General features: G+C 39.8%; 1 long non-coding RNA gene across 13 annotated transcripts in view; it reads right to left on the bottom strand.

The window, feature by feature from the left end:
* Positions 1–22,803, bottom strand: part of LOC111171673 (uncharacterized) — a 117,664-nt gene that overhangs the window by 74,216 nt on the left and 20,645 nt on the right. The window contains exons 3-4 of one of the 13 annotated variants that reach the window (XR_002643714.3): positions 18,672–18,776; positions 1,464–1,669 (exon numbers count right to left, since the gene is read on the bottom strand). The exons of 10 other annotated variants lie outside the window; for them this stretch is intronic. This is a non-coding gene — a long non-coding RNA (uncharacterized LOC111171673). 2 more of the 13 variants (XR_016394085.1, XR_016394080.1) reach the window with 2 other exon arrangements.

The raw sequence follows: 22,803 nt of genomic DNA, 5'->3' as shown, positions 1-22,803 counted from the left end.
AGATCACTCCTCCTATGAATGAGGAATGAATGAGGAGTTGGAGAGTGCTAGAGCTCTTCTCATGCTTGTTCATCCTCAAAGAGTCACAACTGCTTGAATTCTTGGATCCAGCTACATATAAAGCCACCTGTACTCCTGAATTTCCCAATTGCGATCAAATAAATTCTCTTTCTTTGTTTAAGCCAGTTTGATGTAGGTCTTTGTCATTTACAAACCTGAAGTTTTGATGAATACATTAGCTAATTTTCTTATATTTAATAAAATCAATTTCAAGAAACATGTATTGAGTGGCTAGAGGGAAATACCATCTTTTCTAGGGCTGTAAATGGGCCTCCTTTGAGGGCACATTAGGTTTAGTATTGGATTTGGATGCGACTGCCCTTTTGAAATCTTTATAACATGGCCTTATGGACAGGCTTTCCAAATTCCTATCACTGCTCCTTCACCCACTCTCTTCCGGTCTGGGGTGGTAAGTTTCAGTATTACCGGGCCCTAGCATACTGCACCGTCCTTTAGAATTCCTCCACCTGCCCATACCTTTTGTAAACAGTCCTTTGATTAAGCCTCCTTGAGTTATTCTACTTGTTCTTTGACTGTAGCGACTTTTCCCATTGGCCTCCTGACTGAGAGCAGATCAGTCATTTTGTTACATTGACCCAGATGTACCTTCTCTGGCACTAAAATGTCCTCAAGAGAGCTGACATAGTCACTTTTAAATATAGCTACTATACAAAGGTCAAAACCTTTGAATGTTTTACCCAAGAGAAACTTTTTACCCACCCCACCCACTCACTCCCCTGTCCTGCAAACAAGGACAACATTTGGCTATTGAAGAAAAATCAATTTTTCAAAAGAAATATTCCCCTCCTTCTTTCCCTGATCAGATTATCAAGAATAAAACAAACATCCAGATAGGAAAAGTATTTGCTCATCTCAGAATTCTCCAAGTGGTGAGAAGACATTTAAAAATTCACTTAGTTAATTTAAACTGTAAATATTGTTTTAAAGTATCACATAAGAAAAGGAGCTTGAGAATAAAGCATTTTTTTTGTGGGGGAGGGATAATGTGCTGTGGCTTTTTGTGTACTATTCTCAGATGAGTGAATTATTTCTTTCTACTTTTTCCCCTCTCTTTTTTCTCTTTAGCCAAGGAGGAAGGAATCAAAAGTGTCATTTCTAATCTTCATTTTTTTTCTCATTTCTTATCTACTAACTTCATTTGCTATTAAAAGAGCACTATACACAATTAAAATTACTTTTTGGAGGGGTATTTTAAATGGTACTGAAGCGCTGCTGAGGTTCTTTTAGCTACACAGTATAAACAAGTCAGTAGCTTTCACCACATTTCAAAATAACCAATGAGAAAACATCATGGAAAAAAGACACATCCCATGCACACAGTATGAAAGGGCATAGAAAATTTATGAGCAGCCTTAACAAGAAATGTGCATGACCGATATGAAGACAATTATATAACTTTATTGAATGTATAAAGAAGATGAATAACAATAATAAAAATTAGCATTTCTGTGTACTTTGTGCTAGGGCCTATGCTCCATGTTTTCCCTGTGTCACTTCCTTATCTATGAAGCTGAGAAGCAGCGCAGTAGCCAGCACTCTCTTGAGCCTGACTTGGTTTCCTTAACTTCTCTGTGCTTCAGTTCTCCATCTGTAAAACCAGGAGAGGTACAATATATATATCACAGAATTGTTATAAGATTTAAATGTCAGTACAAATAAAGTGCTCAGAACGGTGCCTGGCAAATAGCAAGCGACTGCTATAGTTACCTTCACCACTTCTTTCAACAGCCTCATGACACGGGCACCACTTTTATAATCAGTTACAGAGGAAGAAGCTGATATCAGGGAGGCTAGGGGCTTGCCTAATGTCATCCAGCAAGTAAGTGACTGGGATTCCTATGCTGGCTTGTCCAACTCAAGAGCTAGGACTCTGTATTTATTACATGTTTGTGTTTCTAGATAAGAAGGCAATGGTATTTGTTTTGTGACTTTGTAGAGTAATTCTAGAGTTCATCTGGTAAAATTAACAATGTGTTAAAAATAGAGAAATAGGAGATTAGTCATAGATGGTTGCATCAAAATTGTAAATATTTCTATGTTAAAATAGAAGATAATTAGGGTGATGGAAACGTTTTCTATCTTCATTGTAGTAGTAGTTACACAACAGTAATCCTTTTAAGTTTAATTAAGTCCCATGTGTTTATTTTTGTTTTTATTCCCGTTACTCTAGGAGGTGGGTCATAAAAGATCTTGCTGTGGTTTATGTCAAAGAGTGTTTTTCCTATGTTTTCCTCTAAGAGTTTTATAGTGTCTGGTCTTACATTTAAGTCTTTAATCCATTTGGAGTTTATTTTTGTGTATGGTGTTAGGTAGTATTCTAATATCATTCTTTTACATGTAGCTGTCCAATTTTCCCAGCACCAGTTATTGAAGAGGCTGTCTTTTCTCCATTGTATGTCCTTGCCTCCTTTATTGTAAGTCAGGTGACCATATGTGCATGGGTTTTTCTCTGGGCATTCTATCCTGTACCATTCATCTATATTTCCGTTTTTGTGACAGTACCATACTATCTTGATTACTGTAGCTTTGTGGTATCCTTTGAAGTCAGGGAGCCTGGTTCCTCCAACTCCATTTTTCTTTCTCAAGATTGCTTTGGCTATTTGGGGGCTTTTGTGTTTCCATACAAACTGTAAAATTTTTTGTTCTAATTCTGTGAAGAATGCCATTGGTAGTTTGATAGGGATTGCATAAAAAGCTTTTGCACAGCAAAGGAAACCATAAATAAGACAAAAAGACAACCCTCAGAGTGGGAGAAAATATTTGTAAATGAAACAACAGACAAAGGATTAATCTCCAAAATATACGAACAGCTCATGGAGCTCAGTATCAAAAAAACAAACAATCCAGTTAAAAAATGGGTAGAAGACCTAAAAAGACATTTCACTAAGGAAGACATACAGATGGCCAAGAGGCACATGAAAAGATGCTCAACATCACTGATTAGAGAAATGCAAATCAAAACTACAATGAGGTATATCACCTCACGCCCGTCAGAATGGCCATCATCAAAAAATCTAGGAACAATAAATGCTAGAAAGGGTGTGGTGTAAAGGGAACCATCCTGTACTGTTGGTGGGAATGTAAATTGATACAACCACTATGGAGAACAGTATGGCGGTTCCTTAAAAATCTAAAAATAGTACTATTGTGTGACCCAGCAATCCCACTACTGGGCGTATACCCTGAGAAAACCATAATTCAAACAGAGACATGTACCACAATTTTCATTGCAGCACTATTTACAATAGCCAGGACATGGAACCAACCCAAATGTCCATCAACAGATGAATGGATAAAGAAGATGTGGCACATATATACAATGGAATATTACTCAGCCATAAAAAGAAACAAAATTGAGTTGTTTGCAGTGAGGTGGATGGACCTAGAGTCTGTCATACAGAGTGAAGTTAAGTCAGAAAGAGAAAAACAATTAACATATGCTAACACATATACATGGAATCTAAAAAAAAAAGAAAAGGTACTGATGAACCTAGTTGCAGGGCAGGAATAAAGAGGTAGACATAGAGAATGGACTTGAGGACATGGGGTGGGAGGGCGAGGCTGGGGTGAAGTGAGGGTAGCATCGACATATATACACTACCAAATGTAAAATAGTTGGCTGGTGGGAAGCAGCCGCATAGCACAGGGAGATTGGCTCAGTGCTTTGCGATGACCTAGAGGGGTGGCATAGGGAGGATGGGAGGGAGGGGATATGGGGACATGTGTATGCATATGGCTGATTCGCTTTGTTGTGCAACAGAAACTAACACAGTATTGTGATGCAATTATACTCCAATAAAGATCTATTAATTTTTTTTTTAAAGTGAAAAAACAAAAAACCCCACAGTAATCCTAGCCAAAACTCTTAAACTTTACACTTAGAAGGGGTGAATTTTATTTGTGAAAATTATTCTGCAATAAAACTTGGGGAAAAAAGAAGATAACTATTGTTTAAAAGGTAAGCAATCAAGTAGGGGGAAATTTACCCAAATAGAACAAACAGTTAATAAGTTTGCTATAGCACCAACCAAAGCTAGTCAATCATATAACCTATGGTGCAGCAATTCCAGTCTTGTGTATATACCCAGAAATGAGTGCTTATATCTGCCAAAAGACATGTAAAGAATGTTCATAGCTGCCTTATTCATAATAATAGCTCCAAACTGCAAACAACCCAAATTTCTATCAACAATAGGATGAGTAAATAAATTGTGTTATATCCATACAGTAGAAAATAACACAGCAATGAAAAAGAATAAATGATATTTGCAACATGGATGAATCTCCCAAACACAATGGTGAATGAAAGAAGCCTGACACAAGAGTACACACAGGATGTTTCCATTTATAAGAAGTATAATACAGGCTAAACTTATCTATGATGATAACGATTAGAATATTTGGGAGTGGTGACTGCTGACTGGGAGGAGATATGGGGGAGCTTCTGGGTGCTAAAAATGTTCCATATCTTTATGCACCCAAATGTTCATAGTAGCACTATTTACAACAGCCAAGATATGGAAGCAACCTAAGTTTCTATCAACAGATGAATGAATAAAGAAGATGTGGGGTGTGTGTGTGTGTGTGTGTGTGTGTGTGTGTGTGTTTGTGTATAATGGAATGCTACTCAGACATAAAAAAGAATGAAATTTTGCCATTCGCAACAATATGGATGGACTTGGAGGGTATCATGCTTAGTGAAATGTATCAGACAGAGAAAGACAAATACTGTATGTTATAACTTATATATGGAATCTAAAAAATAAAACAAACTAGTGAATATAACAAAAAGAAACAGACACAGATATAGAGAACAAACTAGTGGTTACTGGTGGGGAGAGGGATGAGGGGAGAGGCAAGATAGGGGTAGGGGATTAAGAGGTACAAACTACTATATATAAAATAAATAAGCTAATAAATAAATAAATAAGTTACAAAGATATATTATAGAGCACAGAGAATATAGCCAATATTTTATAATAACTGTAAATGGAGTATAACCTTTAAAAATTATGAATTACTGTGTTGTACATGTGAAATTTATATAATGTTATAAATCAACGATACCACACACAAATGTTCTATATCTTGATCTGGGTGGTGGTTACATGCGTGTGTACATATGTAAAGACTCGTTGGACGGTACACTAAGATTTGTTTACTTTCCTGTATGTAAACTACACCTCAAAAAAAAAAATCTGAATTAATGAAATGGGCAAAGGACTTGAGATCACAAAAGAAATCAACTGACATAACTCTCATGGACACATAGATGCACATTCCATCTGAGTAAGCAGACAAATGCAAATGAAAGTTATTTTTAAGTTAAAATACCTATAGCTGAGCAAGATAGGAAGTTATGAGGAAGATGCTGAGATGAATTTACATGCAAATGATTATCAAGGAAGTTCTTAAATGGGAAGCCAGTAAGGGAGTGGAGGTAGTAGAATAGGGGAGGGGAGCTCTGGAATGTAAATGACACCGCATAGTTTATTCTGTCTCAAGTCAAGTGATCTGGGCTTTCACACTCCTCTACTAGTCAGAAGTTGACTACCTGCTGCCCTGGGGTGAGGGGACAGAACATCAATTCCCCCCATCCCACCCCATTTCTGGCTCCCAGTGCATCCTGCCTAAGGGGCTCCTGTAGCCCAAAGGTAGTTCTCTGAAGAAGGCTGCCAGAAATTACATTAAAGTTAATTGTGCAGAAGCTGGGGGGATGGGCAGATACAAAAGAGGAATCCAGGGAATCTAGGTGGAGTGTTGATGGTATTTCAACAATTGTCTTGATGTCAGGTTAGGGGGATAGCAGCATGAGGTATCATCTTGCATGAGATTGAAATGACCAATTATGACCAGTTGAGCAAGTAGATAAATACAGCCGGGAATGAATGAATGGTCTTTCCTCAGACTAGTCTTTCCAATAAACTTCCCATACTCAGCTCCGGACGCGCAGGCTCGGCGGCCATGGCTCACGGGCCCAGCCGCTCCGCGGCATGTGGGATCTTCCCGGACCGGGGCACGAACCTATGTCCGCTGCATCGGCAGGCGGACTCTCAACCACTGTGCCACCAGGGAAGCCCCCATACTTTTTTTTAAAATTTATTTATTTTATTTCTTTGTTTTTGGCTGCATTGGGTCTTCGTTGCTGCATGCGGGCTTTCTCTAGTTGCGGCGAGCGGGGGCTACTCTTCGTCGCGGTGCGCGGGCTTCTCATTGTTGTGGCTTCTCTTATTGCAGAGCACGGGCTCTAGGTGCGCGGACTTCAGTAGTGTGGCACGTGGGCTCAGTAGTTGTGGCTCGAGGGCTCTAGAGCACAAGATCAGTAGTTGTGGCTCACGGGCTTAGCTGCTCCGCGGCATGTGGGATCTTCCTGGGCCAGGGCTCGAATCCATGTCCCGTGTGTTGGCAGGCAGATTCTTAACCACTGTACCACCAGGGAAGCCCCTAAACTTCCCCTACTTCTAATATAAAATAGGTGCTTTGTTGCCAGGATTAGCCAAAGGGAGACAGATGTAGGAGATTTATAGGCAGAGAGGTAAGGAGTTGATTTGTTCAGAAAACTTTCAGATCCCATTGAAATCTTAGAATTTGACAAGTCATGTATGTGCCGCTTGGTTCTGAAATTCTGTCTTTATTTTCTCTGGCAGGTCTATTTGGTCAGCCTCCAGTCTTGTCCTACCTTGTGCGGTCACATACAGCCCCACTCTTTGCTAGAGTACATTGCAGTTTAAGATATTTGACCTTAATGACATCCTGTGAGGCAGCAGGGCCAGTTGTTTCCCAAATGAGGAAAGTGAGGTTAGACCCTTCTCAAATTTAGCGGCACATCACAGTCACTTGTGAGAGTTATGTAAACTATTGTTTGGAGTGCCTGGAGGTGGGGACCAATCCCTGTTTTTTAAAAAACTCCCAAGGTGATCCTGAAGTACAGCCAGATTTGGGAACACAGGGATTAAGTGACCTTCCCAGGGTCCTGAGGAAAGTAAGAAAACACACCCAGGCCATTAATTTATGTTTTGTTCATCCACCCACCCATTTATTGAGCATTTACATTATGACAAGTATTCTGCTAAATACTGGAAATGCATCAGAGAAGACAGTTGTAATTCCCCTGGCCTCATAAAAGATCATGGTCTGGGGATGTCATTAGGGTATAAAGTGTGAGGAGCTGGGTATTGCATCGTACAGTTCCCTGGATACCGTTCAAAGTTGGGCAGACAAAGCCTGCAGTGAACTTGGGGATGAGATAGACATTGAACTAAGAATTCCAAATATGATAAACCTTATAAAATTAGAGCTTTAGTGTATTTAGGGAATGATAATGTCAATCATCTTCACATACAGGAGAGTCACTGGTCATTTGGGGCCACTGGCACTGTCCTGTGAAGACAGTCGAAACTGCTAACTGGTTTTATATGTATATATACATCAAGTGCTCTCTTTCACTCAAACATTACAGAAGCCCATGGGTAGGCTGCCCCTGACCTTTTGATCTCAAATTCCACAAACCAATTTAGACTCCCTACTGTGGGAATTTTTTGTTGTTTTTTTTTCAGTTAACTAAGCCAAAGACAATCCTGCAGAGAACTTGCCTAGAGTCCAAACAGATATACAATTCACCCGTTACTTCCCATCTTTTTCTAATGATTCAGTTGAGGACTGAAGGAGGTTTTTAAAGATAAGACAGGCAGACATATGGCATTTGGTGAAGTTGAGCACACAGGTTTTAAGGTTTTAAGGCCTTTAGACAAGCATTCTCCCAAAGCAAGTGTGAGCCATTTGTCTGAGTCCTGCAGCAGAGCACCTGGTGAGGGCAACAGGATGGGATTTCTCTTGCATGAGGACTGGAGAATAAAGGCTTTCCTGGATCAGGGCAGCTCCATGGAGAGTCAAGGGAAGAGATGCAGCATGCTTTCCTTTTACACAGCAGCTGCCAACACGTAGACCATTTGCCCCATAAAGTTGGGCTCTCTTGGTGTTTAAAAATATAATCTATTTCTGCAAAGTATCCTTAGCATATTTTTAGCAAGCCTCAAGATAATTTTAAAGAATGATTTAGTCTTCCTAACGCTATTCTTATAGACTCTTGCTGTTCTGATTTATTGTCAAATTTTCTCTTTTTTCATTTTGTATTCATCAAATTCCTCATGACAATCATGTCAATTTCTTTAAATTCTTCTCCTTTTTCTTCCTCTTTGGCATCATTTATGATCTCACTTGGGGGAGGGGGCGGGGTGATTGGTACTACAGGAGTCAGTTAAGTTTTGGATTTCAAAGTATTTCCCTGAACACAGTATAACATCAACAAAGCAAGTAATTAAACTGAGTAGGTGCTGACTGTGGATGAAGCGTATGCCAAGTTGTTAACACAGCAAGTCATTAAGCAAAGTGATTGCTAAACTCAATAAGGCAAGATTTGCCCTGGATAAGCTATCCTGGGATAATACCATAAACGAGTTGACTACATTAGGCAAACTTTCAACCAGGGAAAAGGTTGAAGACAAAAGATAACTTGGCACTAAACAACCTTCCAGAGTTGGAGAACAAGAGGGGACCTCAAAAGATAATCAGGTCTAAGCCCTGTTCTTTTTTTTTTTACTTTTTATTGGAGTATAGTTGCTTTACCATGCTGTGTTAGTTTCTACTGTACAGCAAAGTGAATCAGCTATATATATATACATATATCCCCTCTTTTCTGGATTTCCTTCCCATTTAGGTCACCACAGAGCATTGAGTAGAGTTCCCTGTGCTGCCCTGTTCTTAAATACACAATTAACTGACCCCTCTGGGCTGTATTCCTACCCACTCTAGTTTTCAAAGCTAAACAGAATAAACATGCAACTTATTTATTAAAAATAGTTTATTGCAATGTTTAATACTTTTAAATGATTCTTCCTTCTGTCCAAATGAAGGCTCTCCCTCATTTAAGATGTTTTTCTTGGTCAAATTTCTGGCCTCCTGAAAGGAATTGCTCATCACCTTTTTCATTAAAGGGATTAAACCTACAGGCTCTAGAGCCAGATTACCTTTACCCACAGTTAGTTCTTAACCTCTTCCTTAACTTGCCTGAGTTTCTTCAATGGTAAAATGAAAATACTACCAGTTACCTACCTCAGAGAGTTGCTGTGAGGATTAAATGAGATAATGTTTTTAAAGTTCTTGATTACTACTAGTATATGCTAAGTATTCAATAATGATAATAAAGTATATGCTAAGTATTCAATAATGATAATAATAATTGTTAATAAATGATTCCTATATTTGAAGGTGATAATTGAACCAATCTCTTAGTCTTCTAAGCATTAAAAAATTCAAATTCCCTTTAGAAAACTTCAAAATTGCCTCACTTTTTTTCTGGACAATCAGTCTGAGGCTATTTAACATCATGGGTGATATCCCTACATATTCAAAAAACTAAGAAATTTACTATATTACACTATGTGTTTTTATAATGGTGACCTTGAATCTTTAAAGGAAATATTGCATGATATTCAGTATACTGAAATTCTTCTTACTTTGAGGAAGATGTCAACCATGATACATACTAGTTTTTCCTTTTTAAATCAACCCTTAAAAGAAAAATCAGCAATTAGCCATGTCCTGAGAAAAGAGTGATGAAAAGTAATAGACATGCTCTTTGCTCTTATAGTGCTTACAATCTGGAGGGAGAGGCAGATATTAATAAAACAGTCATAAAAAATGAGGGCCTAATTAATAAGTGCTATAAAGAAATGAAGCATGTTTCTGTGTGCCTATACTAAATAAAAGTCTGACCTCACCAGGTTTCCCTGAGGAAGTAACTCTAGAACCAAGACCTAATGACTCAGTAGGTGAGAACCTGGGACCAAGTGAATGGGGCAGTTAGGCTGTTAGTGGCAGCTGTAGGAGGGAGCTGTTTTGCCTGAAGTGGCCTGTGATGAGAGGTGGGTAGCAGGGAGAACATCAGGAAAAAAGAGGATCAGAAAGAAAGGCAGCCGTGGCTGGGGAGCTGACAGCAAGTGGTGGGGGAGTACCACTAGATAAGGCCAGAGGAGACAGGCCAGTCCCTGCAGGACCTTATAGGCCTTGCTAAGGATTGCTGTCCTTATCTAAAGAGTCGTGGGGAATCACTGAAGATTTTAAGCAGATCGTATAGAACAAGATCTGACCTGCATTTTGCAAAGGTGACTATGACTATAGTGTGGGAAATGGACAGGTAAGGGGGCTGTAATTGTTGCAGGGAGATCATTTAGGAGACAGCGGTAGAAGTGTAAAACGTATTGGTAACTTGAACAGGGGTCTTCAGAGTAGAGATGGGAAGAAATGGACTCATGTTATAAATATTTACAGGCAGGACATGGTGATGGGTAGATGTGGGGGCTGAGAAGGAAGTAGGAGTTAGAATGACTCCTATGTTTCTGACATGAGTAATGTCAGAAAGAATGAGATACCACTTACTAAGATGGTGAACACTGTAAGAGAACCTAGTCTGGGTGTTAGATTAGGAATTTTACCTCAGACATATTGAATTTTATATAATTAGAAGATTTCCAGTAAGCATGGAATCCAAACAAAAAAAGGATGGAGAGTCCTGATGGACATTTCGTCCAACTGTGGTTATCATGGTTCTTTAGTGACTGTGTTTCTGTTTGCTACATTTAGTATCTGTCTTTCTAGAATAGTTAGAACAAACCTTGCAAACTTTTCTGTAATGTATTGATAGTGCCGTAGGGTCTGGATCAGTCCGGGAAAAGATGTCAGATTGAACATGAGCACTCAAATCCCTTCCTTCCTTCACCCAGCTAAGAAAACAATAGAATAATTTTAATAAAACGCACAAGGACAAAGGGAGTGGGATAGGAAACAACATCAATAAAATTTTAGAAACTAGGAAGCAGAGAGACAAGTACTAACTGAATTAGGATCGTCAATAACGCTGAATCTTAAACTTGATGATAACCAACCCAATTTACAATACGGAGCCCTAAAAAAACTGGAGCAACAGATACTTTAGGAAGTGAGAATGAGGGTGGGGATTACAACACAGGAGATTTAGTGGAAAGTCTTTTTAAGAAGCTAGGAGATCCCTAATTCCCTACTCCTATTCCTTGCAGGCAGGAGACTGCCTCTGCCTCATTCAGTATGAAACTGAAGGCTTATGCCCATGCCAAGAACTAACAGAGGGACTCTAGATTGAGATCAGGGAAAGGAAGAGGACTACTATTTTGAATACCAGGGATTAAATGTAAATATTTAAATTGTGTGTTGAGACTTCCTCAATCTTTTTCCTCCACTTGGTTCCCAGAACACTGTTAGCCAGGCTTATGTTTTCTTGGCAAAAGGCTGGAAGAATTCTCTGGGTAATCTAATCAGCCTTAGAGAAAAGATACTGACATGGGTCCAGTATGTTGGCCTATGTTACATCATCCTGTAGTAAACTCCATGGAGAATCCCCTTCTGCATGCAGCGCATCCTCTTTTCAGTGCCCCATTCTTAAAATAAAACTAGACAGCCAGTGATCATCAGATATGTGAGGAATGCCTATTAATGCAAACAGAAGAAAGCAACTTGAAGGAAACAAGGTCTGCCAAGAGAAAATTTAGAAAACAAACTATCTTGTCTTTAGAGAGATAAGAGAAGATATGAAACAATAACAGGTTAGCTATAAAAGGAATAGTCAGTAAACTCAAAAGGAACTTAGATATTAAAAACATGACATAGAAATGAGAAATTCAATATAAGGGCTAAAAGATAAAGTTAAGGCAATCTCCCAAGAAGTAGAGTAAAAGACTAGCATATGGATAGTAGGAGAGAAAAGATGAAAATTAGAGGAGCTGTATAGGAGGTCCAATATCTAATAATAGGATTACTAAAAGAAAAGAACAGAGGATAGTAAATCATAACAAAAAAATTAATGAAAATATACTACAATCTCAGTTTCCAGAGTGAAGGGCCCACCAACTGCCCAGAACAATGGGTAAAAATAGATGCCCACCTGAGAATCTTATGATAAACTTTCATTGATATAAGCTAGCACCTATAATAATGCCTGGCACATAGTAGGAACACAATAAATTTGTAATGAAGAATAAACAAAAAATCCAGAACAAGAGGGACAAGGAATTCTGACAACTGAATATTAGATATAATGAAAATCACAGTATGACTGTCTTAGTCTGTTCGGGCTGCTGTAACAAAACACCACAGACTGGGTGGCTTGTAAATAACAGAAATTTATTTCTTACTGTTCTGGACGCTGGAAAGTCCAAGATGAAGGCACTGGAAGGTTTGGTGTCTGGTGAGCGCCCACTTTCTGGTTCATAGATGACACCTTCTTGCTATAACCTCACATGGCAGAAGGGGCAAGGGATCTCTTTGGGGTCTCTTTTTTTTTTGCGGTACGTGGGCCTCTCACTGTTGTGGCCTCTCCCGTTGTGGAGCACAGGCTCCGGACATGCAGGCTCAGTGGCCATGGCTCACGGGCCCAGCCGCTCTGCAGCATGTGGGATCTTCCCAGACCGGGGCACGAACCCGTATCCCCTGCATCAGCAGGCGGACTCTCAACCACTGCGCCACCAGGGAAGCCCTGGAGTCTCTTTTATAAGGGCACTACTTCCAGTCTTGAGGGCTTTACCCTCAAGACCTAATCACTTCCTAAAGGCCCCACTTCCAAATATCATCACTTTGGGAATTAAGTTTTAACATATGAATTTTGGAGAGGCACAATCATTCAGTCCACAGCAGACTACATAGAGAGAACAGGCAGAGGGGAAGAGAGCTCATGGTGGAAGTGGGGAATGAGGGAGACAGAGGGCTAAATCCTCATCTTCTGGAGTGGAATGACAATAGAGAATGTCTAAAATGTAAAACCCACAAAGAATTAAAACAAGTTGTTTAGCAATATGGAGGTAAATACCTTAAGAATCAGCTGTTTAGGGCTTCCCTGGTGGCGCAGTAATTAAGAATCCACCTGCCAATGCAGGGGACACGGGTTCGAGCCCTGGTTCTGGAAGATCCCACATGCCGCAGAGTAACTACGTTCGTGTGCCACAACTACTGAGCCTGCACTCTACAGCCTGTGAGCCACAACTACTGAGCCCGCGTGCCACAACTACTGAAGCCCATGAACCTAGAGCCCGTGCTCCGCAACAAGAGAAGCCACAGCAATGAGAAGCCACGCACTGCAACGAAGAGTAGCCCCCTCTCGCCACAACTAGAGAAAGCCCGTGCGCAGTAACGAAGAACCAAAGCAGCCAAAATTAAATAAATAAATTTAAAAAAAAAAGAATCAGCTGTTTAGGTAGGGAATGAAAATAATTACCTCTAGATTGTGAGAAATGGGATAGGGAGGTAGGGACTAGAGACTGTTGTTTTCAAACAAACCTTGAAGAACTCTGACTCTTTAAATTATGTGTATGTGTTGGGACTTCCCTGGCGGTCCAGTGGTTAAGACTCCGTGCTCCCAATGCAGGGGGCCAGGGTTTGATCCCTGGTCAGGGAACTAGATCCCACACACCACAACTAAAGATCCCACACACGGCAATGAAGATGCCACGTACTGCAACTAAGACCCAGAACAGCCAAATAAATAAATAAATATTTTAAAAAATATATGTGTATGTGTAACTTTAGAAAAAATAAAATATAAATTAGACAAATGAGGCCCTGGAAGTGTACTGCTTGGGTACATTCCAGTTCCTAACACTTATTAATAGCATGATGTTGGGTAAATTATTTAATTTCCTCGACCATCAGTTTCTTCATGTGAAAAATGAAAATAGCAATGGTACCTATGCTGTAGAGTAGTTGAGAGGATTAAATTAAGTAAAGCTTGTAAAGCTTAATCTAGCCCCTTGCCTGGTCTACATTCTGGCATTTGGGGGCTTCCTTTTGCTTTGCTTCTTGCCAATCGTGCTTATTTTATTCACTCAGTTTTTCCTTGGATTATCATATTACCATCACATTTCAGATAAGATTGGCTTCCCAGATATTATACCCAGTTCATTTTGCTTGGAATTCTCAGTGCTCTCAAATACATTGAAAGATTATACCAATATCTCGCTAAAGGTCAAAAGCATGTATGGCATGATCCCATCCTCATGAATATGAGGAATTCTTCCAGCATATATCTGGAATGCATTCACCATGCATTTACTCATAATCTGCATTTTCTTCTTTATTTTTTTTTTTGCAGTACACGGGCCTCTCACTGTTGTGGCCTCTCCCGTTGCAGAGCACAGGCTCCGGACGCGCAGGCTCAGCGGCCATGACTCATGGGTCCAGCCGCTCCGTGGCATGTGGGATCCTCCTGGACCGGGGCACGAACCCGTGTCCCCTGCCTTGGCAGGTGGACTCTAAACCACTGTGCCACCAGGAAAGCCCTTCTTTATTCTTTTTTTTTTTTTTCAGTACAATGGACACATGGTACTCTATAAAATCAGGGGAAAAATGGACTTATTTTAAAAACAACTCTTCTATCATAAGTTTACAGTTTCATGTGACTGTGTGAAGTCTAGGTTACTTATGTGCAATGTTCACTCCCTGCCCTATTCATATATACCAAGGTACAAAGTAGCTTTGGGTTTTATTTTCACATTTGCAGTCACTTGGGAATTTTATCAAGGCTGAGCAAGAGATTTGGAAACTCATAATGCATTTCTGAAGAAGCTGCAAGGGTTGTGAAATTCACCAGTCTCTAATCTTCCTGAGAGAATGGGAGCTGACTGGACAAGACAGCTCATTTCCAGTAATGTTCCTGGATAATTCTCTGGAAATAATGGAGAGGGCATGGTAATTGCAGCCCAGTTTTATGCTTTCAGTTAGGGCTGTATGCAGTGGAACACCCACAGAATTTTTTTCTCCCTCTGCCCCAGACATTCACTCAGCAAGCTACACTTGGAGCCGGGAGAGGCCATAAATAGTACAGCCCAGCCCAGTTCCCCGTGGGAACTCAAAAGATTCAAAAACTAAGTTAATGCCAGCGACTGGATACAGATCAAAGAGATAGAGTGAGACTGCCTTTTGTTTAACCCTTGGCTTAATCCTGTGATTAGCTGCGTGACCCACTTTTTTAGGTATTCCACTGCACTTGCCCACCCCTCACAACAATTAGTCAGAGGTCTTCCTCAGTCTGAGTGGTTTTAAGCCTTGATAAATTATGTCTCTGTGAGAGATAGTCTTCAGTCTGTGCTTAAAGACCCACGATCAACACTTAAGAAAATTATTTTGAAAAAGAAATTGCTATGAAATGAAACTGTTCTTAGAGCTGATTGGGACTAAAGGCATAGTCCCAAACACCCTTCATAAGTACCCATAAGCAACTTCTGAAGATGGTCTAATGCACTGATTAGAAGTTACTGATCCTTGAGCATGTCAATACTTAATGAACCATTAAGTAAAGTTAATTATTATAACAATGCAGAGTCAAAAAAATCCATCCTGGTCTTTGCTTTTCCCATGCATTCATAAGGGAGTGGGGGTTAAAATTGGGAAGGAGCGATGGTGGTGATTATATTCCAGAGACTACTCCGAGGCAAACTGAACTTTTACTGTGTATCAGTGCCTCCCTGTCCGTGGCAGTCTCTCTCCACCTAACAACGCATCCATAGAGCTCTCCCATTAAAATGTTGTCCTGTAAAGAATACGATAAAATCAGGCAAAATGATGTATAAAACCTGGTTCCGTTTACAGTGTTCCCTCTTGCAGGGATATTTTCATTTTAGTAGCTCTTAGGACAAATGAGAGAGTCTGGGATCAGGGTTTACTTTGGGGGAGGGACTAGAAGGGGAAGGAATGAGCTTCTTGTACACCCTTGCTTAAATCTGCAATGGACTGAACTTGAAAACAAGAATGCGTGTAAAGCTCTTAGCATAGTGGTTGGCACATAGTGAATGCTCAATAAATGTTAGCTAGTATTTTTACTGTAATTTTATCATATGGATCCTATCACTTAGCTCCTATCACCTAGGGCATTGACTGAACATTCATTGATAAGGGGGTGATAGAATCCACATTAAATAAACTGTTTGGGCCTTGCTCAGAGTCTGTTGGCTTCTGCTCTGGGCTGGTAACTAGAAAACAATGCCGTTAGCTTTCTTGACCCTTACTAATGGGATCCTGTGAAATAGCCAGGGGGTTACAATTTTACAAACTCTGACAGGAAAACTTTTCAAAGTTTTGGACACTTACAAGCTTCCCCAGAAGGGCCACAAACCTAGAGACTTTGCTGAGATGTCAACTTGAACTGAAAGGTTTCTGAGGCCAGTAAGTCAGTTGCTGTGCTGATGAACAAGGCCAGAAACTGCCTGGCATGTGTGTCTCAACTTCCTGATGTTGTTCTCAACTTGTTTCATAGGCAGTCAATGGTGTTATTATTTTGTGTGTGTGTGTCTCCCAGCTGCTAGTTCTGGCAATACAAGTGAAGCTCTAAGAAAATGATTGTTCTCAGCCAGGCAACAGAGTTTTGGTGTAAGTTAGTATGTGGAATGTATAATTTGGAAGTAGTTTCAGTCTATGACATGAATGAGTCTTTTATATCAAACAAACAAGAGATTAAAGTGTTTTAGTGAGCATTCCCGGTGCAAAAATTGTTCATCAAGTGAAAATGAAATTTTGGTGAAAGATGAAAAGGCAGAAATTTAGTCAATAGATATCTTCCCACACGTGAGAAATGACATATGTCTCGGCTTACACATTGCAGCATTGTTTGTAATATCAAAAGACTGGAAATAACTCAAATGTCCATCAATAGGGGATTAATCAAATAAATTACAGTACATCCATCAATGGAATATTATGAAGACCTATAAAAGAGTGAGCAAGATATGTAACACATAAAAAGATCACCAAGATATATTATAAAGGAAAAAAAGCAATGGGCAGAATATTGTAAAAAAGAGGTGGAGGGAAACAATATATACACATATTTACTTATAAAGGCACAGGTTATCTCTGGAACGATGCAGAAGAAAATGGAAACGGTGGTGGTAGAGGGGAATGGGAAACTGGGTGACTGGGGAACAGACATAGGAAAGAGGTCTCCCTAGAGACAATTTACCTTGAAAATTTTTAATCATGTGAACATGTTATTTTCTCAAAAATAAACTAGATTAATTTTTTACTTAAAAAGGAATTAAAGAAAAGGCAGTAATTTGTAGGGTGTGATTCTGTACATAGGAAATGACATGTCTATCAATGGAACAGGAAGAAAGCCAAAAAGCTATTAATATATGAAATTTTTCTGTTTTTCTCAATTTTGTAAATTCAAAAGTTTCTAGAAATACCCTTGAGAAATGTCAAGCAATGACATTGTATGATGAAAATTTTTGGTCATTTATGATCAGTTAAATCTGTGTGTCAAATGGGAGAATAATAATGACAACTGTACTGTTTAATTAGGATTGTATATTTTTATGCTATGTCTTAAAAGACCCTTCATCACAAAATCATGTTTGTAGTGAATATGGTGATTGGTCTGTCAACATACACTTGACTCCACCTTTAAGATAAGCTGTCATATTGGGTGGCCAGTGGTGGCCAAGATTAGTTTAAACCCATCACCATGACCCCATCTCCTTTACCAATGTTTAATTGGTTGAGGGATGGGCAGCCTAAACCAAACTTGAAAAGGTTTTCTGTATGTATTAGTTTTCTATTTCTAGTCTACTAATTTATTGTTAGGTTATGTTTTCATAGCAACTATATTATTTAATGTTTTTCTTCATACGTGTTTTCAGTGATCATGGTACCCAGAGAATGGTCTCTGTAATGGAATTCCTTGATGGACAATAGGTCAGGGCAAGTGGAATTGACTCATTTTATAAAATACTTCCTCCAGGATGGGGCAGAGTCAGCAGATCCCCCAGCACCTGCCCAGCAGTACAGCTCTCCAAGTGTCTGCCCAACACTGAACCTCTCTCCCTGGGACAGCACTGCATATTGATTGACAAAGGTTCTATTCCAGAGGTTGGCACAGTTTTTCTGAAAAAGGTCAGATAGTAAATACTTTGGGCTCTGCAGACCGTGTGGTCTCTGTCACAACTGCTCAACACTGCCCTTGCTTGGAAGCAGCCATTGGCAATGGGTGTGGCACCATTCCAGCACCTTTTCATTTACCAAAACGAGTTTGGGGTCATAGCTTGCTGACCCCTGTTCTCTCTTTTTTTTTTTTTAATTCAATCTCCAAGCAGAAAATTCCATTTGGGGGATGATATCCAGGATAGGTTACATTTAATTAGAGTTATTTATATGTTGTGATGTGATAACCTGGCCTCCTATATTGGGTGGTAGAGACACAAACTCTGGAGTCAGAGAAACTAGGTTGGAATTTCAGTTCTGCTCTGCACTGTGTGGCCTGCAGCCTCTCTCTCCTACCTTTACTTTCCCAACTATGGACTGTGGATCAGAGTCCTATTTTAGAGGGGGTGTTGTAATGATTAAATGAAAGTGTATGTTAACCGCCTGACACAAAGAAAATAATCAAAAAATATTAGTTTCCCTTCCACCCCCACAAAAACACATGTGAACCGGGCAATACCCCATCTCATTCACATATATTTGCAAACGCTCTCTTAGATGGCTAATGGTGGAAATTAAAAATCAATTCTAATTACCTTTAGTTTCAGACGATGCTATTTTTTTAAAATCTGTCCTTAGTTTCTAGGAATCCATTTTGTTTGGTTCTTGCAACCTCTTGCATGTTAACAGCCAATCACGACCTGTCATCAAAGCATTCAAGCAAAGGCTTTAATTCTGATAATTCTGATAACTCCATAGGGAAGTAAAGGAAAGCTATAAAATATACTACTAGATTTTAAAGGGCCACTACTCAAAAGAGATCTTGTGAAAAGACTAACAATTTAGATTTTATTTGATGTTTGCTATGACCATGACTAGGCTTTTTAGAACTGGTTTTATTATTAAATTTCTTAAGGAATTCACTTTCAGTGCCATAAGCAGTGGATTGTAAAAACAATACTTCTTGAAATTATTCCCCTCTGATAAGTTTAATTTGAAAAATATACATGCATATATGAGGCAGTAGTAATAGGAAGTACTTTCATAGCAGGAGAGCGATTCTGTGTGTTTATTTACTTGTATAAACATACTCAGAAACCACAACGTTGAGTATATTTATCACATGCTTTTTTAGTTGGGGAATATTTAAGTCCTCCCATAATTAAAAAATACAAGTTAAAAAAATTTGCTTCCTCACTAGGGAAATGATTAGAATCAATGCTAACGTGGCTATTTAACATCTATAAAGCAACAGTATCATCAAAGAAATAATGTAGCGCAAAAGCAATATAATTTTGGAAAATAATAAGCATCCCAATAGATAAGAGATATTATTGTTTCAAGCATGAGAATTGAGAATAGGGTGACTTGGTCAAGGAGCTTTGTCCTTGACTTCTGGAATCAGAGCTCTTCAATACGTGACTCAATGAATTTATTTCTTGGTTCATTCATTCATTCATTCACCAACTAAGCATTTATTAAAACATCACCATTTGTGAAGTACTATGCTATGTACTAGGAACATAACTCATTTCAGAGACAGATGCATAAGGAGTTGATTACAATATGCTTTATAAGTGTTACTACAGAAACACAGACCAATAGCTAAGAGAGCAGTGCAGAGGGAAGAATTCATTTAAAAGATGGTAGACAAGAGTGCGGGGAGAGAAACGGTCAGAGACACTTCATAGAGAATGCAAACAGCATCCAGCCGAGGTATTTTTTTGAGGATGAAAAAACCAGAAATTCTAGACAGAGTGAAGACATGATGAAAATTTCAAAAGCATAAAAGTCCACTTAGCCTCTGAGTCCAGTTGTGAGTGGTTTGATATGACTGGAACGTGGCTCCATGTGGTGGGGGGAGGGGTGGGGTGGTCCATGCTATATTACAACTCTGGGTCCTTCAACCAGTTGGCCAGTGATCCCTTGGTCACCGTACTAATTTCCTCTCTAAAGTCTATGCTTTGAATGGCTGAAATCCCAGGTATGTTAGTGAGGAGGTTTCAGGTTACCAGGAGCCTCCGATTGTAAGCCTCCAGGTTACAGTCACGCCTCCGATCTTGGGTGATGGGAATTTACTATACGACGATACAAGAGGAAATTAGGAGGCAAGTATGGGAAGTCATTTTAATGGAGCAATCAGGCCTCATGGAGAGCACTGTTTATTGGTCTCTGGGATCATCTAGGAATTCTCATGTCCCAAAAGGAATACCGGGGTGGTCGTCACATAGAAGGATGTTTGTTCTTCCTGCACAAGATGTCCTTTTATTCATTTGATTCGGCTTCTTTGCTCTCTGCTTCTTCCTCCTGCTGTTGCTTCTGCCCTCTGGCTACTTCTCAATTTATCTCATGGATTCTATTTATGAATTGCTTCCACTAACCCATGGAGTCTGCTTAGTCTCTGTTTAGTTTCCTGGCTCATATTCTGCTTTGCTTCATGCATATCTCTCTGTGTGCTTTTATGTAGAAAAGAGTTAACAACAGGTCCAAGACTGCTATCTTTCTAAGACAGAAAGATCTGCTTGCAAGGTTGGCCCTTGACTGCCATCTGAGAATTTAGGTTTCAGTAGGGTTCTGACCATTTGCTAAATGATAAGCATGGCTCACTGTGCCTAAACTGTTTGTACCAACAATATGGTTTATGCTAAAAACCTGCTTTCCTTCTGACAGTCGGGAATTTGATATGTGTTAGGAAGAGGGTACCTATGTGACCCATCCTCAATAAAAACCTTGGGCACTGAGTCTGTAATGAGCTCCCTAGTAGAGAGCATTTCATACCTGTTGTCACAATCTGTTGCTGGAGGGATTAAGCACCTCCTGTGTGAGTCTACTGGAAGAGGACTCTTGGAAGCTTGCTTCCTCCAGACTTTGCCCTATACACCTTTTCCCTTTGCTGATTTTACTCTGTATTCTGTTGATGTCATAGCCTTAAGCATGACTATAAGCTGAGTCCTGTGAGTCCTTCTAGCAAATCGCTGAACCTGGGGTGATCTTGAGGAAACTTGACACATCTTTGCTTTCAGACTCCTGAAGAAAGAGTATCTTACTGACAATCCACTACTTGGTCCTTATTATGGTCTGGCCTCTGGCTACCTCTTCATCCTCATCTCCTACCACTCCTCCACTCCTTGTTCTAGTTATGCCTTGCTGTTCCTCAAACATTCCAAGCATGCTCCTGCTTCAAGGCCTTTGTATTTACTGTTCCCTCTGCCTGTGCCTTTTCTTCCAGATATCTGCATGGCTGTCTTCATTCATGTCCTACCTACCTAAAATAGCTATCCTCTCCCACTCACATTTCTTAACTGTCTACCCCTTCATCTAGATGAATTGTTCATATCAGTTATCAATTTTTTACTTTATATTGTTTGTTTATTGCCTATCTTTCCAAACTAGAGTATAGCTAAATGAAGGCAGTGACATTGTCTGTTTTGTTCTCTGCTCTATTTTTAGTAGCTAGAAAGGTGCTTAGCACATAGAAAAGACTCAGTAAATAAATATGTTTGCAGAAGGAATGAATTAATAACGCATATCTGTTGGGCATATTTCTCATACCAGGCCACATTATATGCCCATGGGCAGCATACTGATGTCTGGCTTTAGGCTGAGCACTGTGGCAGAGACTGCTGATTATCCATCAATATCTACTCTTTCCTTCTTCTGTAGTAATAGAACCCCTAATTTTTGGCTGGGCACAGAGCTATCAGAAATAAAGAGTACAGTTCCCAATCCCCTGTGCTGATAGGTATAGCTCTGTAACTAAGTGCAGGCCAATGGGATATGAGTGGAAGTCAGATGTACAACATCTAGGAAGTATCATTATAAGAGTGGATTCTATTTTCCCTCCCTTTTTTCCTTCCTGCTGGGTGAAACAGACTGTAATATTTGGAGTTTTGGCAGCCATATTGGATCATGAGGCAAACTTGGTGATGGAAGGTATAGTCAATGGAGCAAAACAAGAAAGAAGAGGCCAGAGAATGTGGAGGCCAATACCAATTCTGAAGAACCTACCTCGTGACTTTAACAAGAATCAGAAATAAACTTCTGCTTTAAGTCCAGCCATATGGGGTTTTCTCTCACTTGAAGTTGGCTCTAATCCTAACTAATACAAGCACTAATCTCCAGTCTGACTTGAAGCCAGGTGGCGAGTTGCAAAGTACAAAGCATGATACCATATGAATTATTCACTTTCTTAAAAGGAAGTTGTGGGCATGATAGGAAAGCCAACACACAGAATGTCATCCTGTAGGAAATGTCAGCTGTGGAAAAGCATTATGGTAATGCCCCCCAGTGAATCACACCTTCCTGTGTCCACATACTTTTTTGCAATGTGATGTTGCTATTCCTTCCATGAAGAGGCAGAGCCTATCTCTCCACCCCCCTGAATCTGGGTTGGCCTTGTGACTGACTTGGACCAAAAGAATGTGATAGAAGTAACATAATGCCCGTTCCAGAGTCTAATCTGCAAAAGACTTTGCAGCTTCCACTTTCACCACCTGGAATCCTGAGATCACCAAGCTCTGAAGCCCAGTGTAGCTTACCAGAGGATGTGAAACCTTGTGGAGGGCAACAGAAGCACCCCAGTGCAGAGCCAGCACCAGCTGGCAGACATGTGAATGAGGCCACATGAGTGACTGCAGGCAAGGCAATCAGAAGTTACACCCAGATGGCCAGCCTACAGGATTGTGAAAATGAAATAACTGCTGTTTTAATTCACTAAATTTTGACAAG

Source organism: Delphinapterus leucas, chromosome 8 (assembly GCF_059928025.1).
Source record: "Delphinapterus leucas isolate spDelLeu-1000000601 "Yukka" chromosome 8, BTC_Dleu_Yukka2, whole genome shotgun sequence".
NCBI classification, from domain to species: domain Eukaryota; kingdom Metazoa; phylum Chordata; class Mammalia; order Artiodactyla; family Monodontidae; genus Delphinapterus; species Delphinapterus leucas.
Note: the sequence above shows the minus strand (reverse complement) of the source record. Positions and strands in the feature narration are given on the sequence as shown.